This window comes from Centruroides vittatus, unplaced genomic scaffold (genome assembly GCF_030686945.1).
Source record: "Centruroides vittatus isolate TY-2023 unplaced genomic scaffold, ASM3068694v2 contig_764, whole genome shotgun sequence".
NCBI classification, from domain to species: domain Eukaryota; kingdom Metazoa; phylum Arthropoda; class Arachnida; order Scorpiones; family Buthidae; genus Centruroides; species Centruroides vittatus.
The window spans coordinates 1-6,358 of NW_027122494.1; positions in this window are offsets into that span (position 1 = coordinate 1).

Genomic DNA, 6,358 nt, shown 5'->3' on the forward strand with positions numbered 1-6,358 from the left:
GCGGGGGAGAGGGACAGGATTAAGGCCGCGACTCCACTAGCCGTAAAAGGGCCGTAAAACCCCTCACCGTAAAAGCTTTTTACGCCTGAGCAGGTCATAAAACCAACGTAAAAGCGAGTTGAGCAGTGTTCAACTCGCTTTTACGTTGGTTTTACGACCTGCTCAAGCGTAAAATATCATGGTCACGTGATTAAAAGCTTTTACGGTGAGGGGTTTTACGGCCCTTTTACGGCTAGTGGAGTCGCGGCCTAAGGCTTACTGTGAAGAACTCGACTTTTATTATACTATTTTAGATGTGTGTTTGATTGCGTTTTAATAGGGTACGTCAAGAGAATGTACACTAAGAAGGTATTTTTTGAAATTCCCCCCATGGGGAGGCGTTATACATTTATAATAGATACATTTTGAGCCACAGCAACGCGTGGCCGGGTCTGCTAGTCTATTATAAAATTTTTTTCCTTTATCAGTTTGTAAATTTTTCGGAACGTTTCTTTTTTTAAAAAATGGTTTGAAAAGCATTAAAAACCGACTAAGGTTTTTTATCTTTTATAGCTACGACATAGCAATACTTAGTAAATACATCGATTACGGTTAGTAAATATTTTATTCCATTATTAAATCTAGAAAATTGTTTTAATACAATTAAATCAGCTTGCCATAAGTCGTTAGGATAAAAACTTTTAGTTTTTCTTCGCGAATATTTAATTCGTACAGGTTTATGAAGTGTATAAGTTAATTGAGAAGACAACCATTTTTTAACATCAGATTGCGGTAAATTCGATTCTTTAACTAATTTACTCACACCATCAAAAGATGCTGGAGATTTCGAATTATAGTATATCGATTTCAAAAGTTTTTCCATTCAAAATTTTTCTTCCTCTTCCTCTTAGATTTTTTTGGTTGATGGAATAGCGACGAAGAGAAAATTTCTTCTGGAGTTTCGAGTGATTTCGGTTGATATTGTATTTTTTCAGGTAATGTTGTCAAACCTTTGTTTCCAATCCACTCTTGTGGAAGGTTTATTTTCTTTAAAATAGTCCAAAATTCGTTAAAACCAACAGGAGGTGATACCGTTTTCCTATTTCGCATAACATACGAAACGAGGTCTACCATATGACTTCCGATAACGGGTTTCCCTTCAATTGTTAATTCGCCTTTAGAATTCCATCCATAATGATTTCGATCAAGCTTAGCAATTAAATGCGGTATATATTTTTGATATAATTGAGGTACTGATAAAGTTATTTGTTTAATAAATCCATCGTCGTGATCAGCTTTTTCTTTTAGTTGAGATTCTGTTTCTTCTGTTTGGTTAGACACAACAGATACTCTAACAGGTTCTTTAGGAGTGTGAACGGTTTTCTGATATCTCGAAATCAATTGACTTAATAGCTTGACTTTACTGTCGTCAGGTAAATTTGTACTCTCAAGTAATTCCTCGATATTAGAACCAATTCTTATTTCAGGCTTTTGATAACTCATCAGTAATTCGGGAGGAACTAGGGCCATCTGCTTCGCCATTAAATTCTTTTTCCTATTACTTTACCAATTAATCCTCCTGCCATAGACAATAATGGAGCCAGTAGAAGAGGAAGGAATCCACCGGATTGATTAACCAAAATTTTTTTCTTGGTATTTAAAGGAATGTGTTTTTCACTTAATTTCCTGATAATTTTTTTATATTTTCCTAATTTACGAACATCAGCAGGTATATTTCCTCTCCGCAAATTATCACATATTTCGCACAAAACTTTAATCTGATTTGGAGTAGCTTCTTTCAATATTGCTTTTCGTTGAGAAGGAGTAGTCTTCGCTAAAAAAGCCAGCATATGATAATTTTTCTTTACGTTCTTCATTTTATAGGCAAGTATATCCAGAAAATACTTTGTTTGTCAGGAAAACAGGAATCTCTCACAGAAAATTTCTTATCTGTTTTAGGATGAAAATCCAATAACAAATAACCAAATTCCTTTTCTGTTGCTTTTTTATATGCATCCATGAAAAAATTAAATTTTCCCGCAAAAGCCTGACGACCCAAGCAATTCACCTGACTTTCATCACGATTATTTTTAAATAAAATCAAGTAATGAGTATTTAAACTTATATCTCTCATAATCTTATTTTTCGGAAACAAATTTTGCATTATTAAAATCACACTTACATTACAATGATGAGATTCTGTTGTAAACAAAAATGCTGTTTTTGGAGACAACTCATGCATCAGATCATCGATTATTATCAAATCCCATCCTTCAACAGATTCTGGTAACCCATACATAAATGTGATATCCTTTTCTTCTTGAAAAAACGGTAGATATACAGAGTAACACCACAAAATCTTCTTCAGAGAATTTTCATAAATTTTGTTGTGAATAATTTTTCTTACTAATGTGGTTTTTCCCGATTGGGAAGGACCCACAATTACACAAGTACTAGGATGTTTGAAATACATATTAATCAACCTTGTCAACCTTTGGAAATTTAGAAAATTTATAATATTTCATTCCTGGACTTATCTCTTTAAACATCAGTAAAGTTTTCTTATCGTTTTCTAAACATATTTCTCTCATGTCTTCTGCACACCGTTCGAACGAACCATATAATCCATTACATACCTCATTAATTTCCCCATCCTCGTCGACAATTATAAAACCATATTTTCCTTGTCCTTTCCAAATATCTTTGACTTTAAAATAACGAAGGATAAATGGAAAATTATCAGGAACATCGAACGAGAAATTTTTGGCTGCAGAAACACATGCGTCCAAGCTCTTATATAAGCACTTAGAGGCTGAATAATTTTTAGAGTCGCCGTAAGTAAGTACGAAACCATACATCCCCATGATCCTGGTTTAAATATAAAACTAGTTCCCTCTTTTTAAGAAAGTAATTTATATAAAAATAGTGACCAATCATATTTTCTTTTAAAAAACCTAACAACCAATCGCATGTTTTTAATTAACAGCAATCGTGTATTATCTAGAGATTCTAAACCTTTGAATAGAACAAAGAAACAAAGTTCACCCCTCACGTTTTGTTAAAAATACTAATCATATGTTTTTAAAATTATTACAAATACTAATACTAGATCGTATATTATCTACAGATTAAATATATATCACAATAACTTACAATATTTCCCAACTTTGTGACAAAAAATAATTCGCAGCATTCAATTCCAGCGCGTCTACTAACACACAAAGAAAAGCAACAGGTTTACACTACTTAGTTCAGGATACAAACTCTATGACAGAGGGCGCTAGTATAATTTTTTTAAATAATTCGATTTTATCATTACTTTACATTAAATTCTAACAAATTAAATTTTATTAGTGGTGGAAGACGATTTTTAATCTCTACAATAGTTATTTCACAGGATAAAGTGTACAATAGAGGGCGCTAGTGTGTATATATAAAAAAATAGTTATTTTTTGATAAAAATTTTTTTAATTTCTCATCAGAAGAGGTGTTTGTTCACAGATAAGTTAATAAAAAAATTAAAATGTATAATAACAATTATGGGACTTGTAAAGCCTGACAGGACTTCTACCACATTGGGACTTACAAGTCCTTTTTTGTTTAATATAAAGAACTTTTTTCGGAAAAATTGACAGATTAAATTCATAATTACGTATTTGATAATTTTTACAATATAATAACGTTAAAATTTTTAAAAAATAATGAAATGAACTGCAATTTGACTTCACTTCAGAGTAAAGTGAAATCCTCTTTATTTTTATAATTCAGTTTGTATCATTCATTTACATTAAAATCTATATTAATTTAATTTTGTACCTCAAAGTGTATCTTTTCTATACTACTAAGACTTCGCTAAATAAACATAAAAAGAAGCGACGAAAATAGCAAATACCGATTGATTTTCCTTTGTCTTCAGGTAACAATTCGAAACTTTTCGGAGCGCGGGAGACGTCGACATCGATGCTCAACCCGATATATACTGATGAAATAATATTCCTCGAACTTTGAAATACTCTCTTGTAATCCTAGCATTTTATTTTTCTGACAGAAACAATTCTTATATAGTATTCGTGACACTGTCAGGCGGGCACTCGTTAAGTTCTGCGTCGGTTTTTATTTTCGAAAGGTGAGAGTATAATAACAAATGCAGAAGATGTCTGATGTTGCTGGGCAGTATTACTTGAACAAATCTACGGTAGGGCACAGTTCAATCTTATCTAAGAAAGATACGGTATAATCAAGAAGACTCAAGCAGCTAAAGTAAGAAAAATATCATCTGAGAAATAAAGAACATTGAAGAGCTCATAACGGAACTTGAAATGGATCTGACAAAAGAACGCCAAGAACTCTTGAATGAAGAACGCCAAGAAACTCGGCAAGATACGTTTTATTATGAAAAAGAGGATTAATGCCGATATCTGCTATTAATTAAACATCGTTTGAAGAAGTGGGGGGGTTAGATCAACGGTCTTAGAATGACATACAAACCAGGTTGAGGTTAATAGGCTTGGGGATCTCTACAATTACAATGCTATTAATTACTTCTGAAAATCCTGAAGAAGAGAGAAAAGCAATCGACATTGGATAGATTCTTTAATCCCCACAAACGGAAAAAAACATAACTAATAAAAATGCAAGACTGTGTATATATGTATTTTTATTATTACATATAAATAAACGTAGTAAGGAAGTATATATTTTTTTTATTTTTTGGGATCTCCAGGATGAATTAATTAAATTCCCATACAAACATACAGTAACTTGATAATCGGTCAACGAACAATTCGGATAGCGAACAAAGTCTTGGAACGGATGACGTTCGTTAACTAATCACCCACTGTAATTTAGATTCCTGTCTCACGGTATAGGAGTGTCTTCAGACTTGGTGAAGAGGACGTATTTTCTAGTGTATTTCGTTTTTAACCGTAAATTTAGGCTTAGCTAGAGTATCCCAGTGTTAAAGTATCGGGGATTAGGGTTACTTTACTTTACTTTTACGCCATTCATGCGTAAATGATTTATTTTCTATTCATATGCGATGCTCGTTGGCAAACACGTCACACTTTAATATTTTTACGAAATGAATTTTAAATGGTTTCGTAATCATTTGGAAATTTTTTTTTCAAATTAATTTCGATAAATAATCTTTACTAGAATATTAGATCAGTATCTTTCTGACAATAAATTAAATTTTATTATTTTATAATGCGTACGTTTCTACTCATAAAATAATTTTACGCTCAACACGTTTGTAGTGTTCCTGAATATACATAATTTTTAGCACTTCCATTCGTTAAAATTTCAGTCAGCAACAATGTGTCATAATCAGAAGTCCACACGATATTCTCGTCTTTATAATGATACAAAGCAATTGCTTTTTATAGGTTAAAGTGTGTCATTTGATCTCTTTATGGAAATAACTATAATACAAAGGGGTCTGCTTATTATGATCACTTTGGGACTTGCTATTTTCATGACAATAATCAGCCTATAGCATTAAACACAGGATAATATTTTAAATAATATAAAAGTTTATTTACAGGGATATAATATATAATATAATAATAATAACTAAGACATTTGATTATACCACTTTTTAATATGTACAATATATAATTTTTATCTATAAGAAAATCAATTATCGCGTAACAAATACAATTATAAACTATGCTAATTATATATTTTCCGTGTTATCTGCATAACAAGCAGGAATGTAAATGTTTAAAAAGTGAAATGTGTCCAGCGATGCAGCTGTTCGCACTTATCTGATGATCAGCCCTTAATACTCAAGTGGATAAATTTTTTCACAGTAGTAGCAGGTGGTGGTTTTTCTCGCATCGTCAACGGGTTGGCCGTGTGGAATTTTCCAGGTTTCTTCGTGGATATAATATTAATTAAGACACAAATTTGCATAAAACTCCTCTAGGTAAGCATCTTTCCCTTGGCAGATCACCTACATGTTGTCTTCTTGGTGGTCTCTGTGTGGTTCTTCAGGTGAAACCACCTGAAGAAAAACACAGGTGAAAAATAAAGACTGTGTTTTTTCTGAAAACCTTTCCTTAAATTTGTAGAACGAGGTCACCGGTGTAATAAGGCCTGTTAATAAATTAAGTCTTAGTAGACATTTTACATACTAAAGCACTCCACAAAGTTCTGAAAATACTGAGCCTCTACCAGCCTTTATATAAAAATTTTAAGGCACTTTGATGGCATTACTTTGCCTACAATCAATCCACAAATCTAGTCATTTACATATTTGTCTGAAACATTGTTGCATGCCGGATTTTGCAGTAATCGGACAATTCTATCAATGTCCGACGCTTATTCTTTAGCCAATGAGTGTTGATGGCCGTATGGCTGAGACGGGTCGAGAAATCCC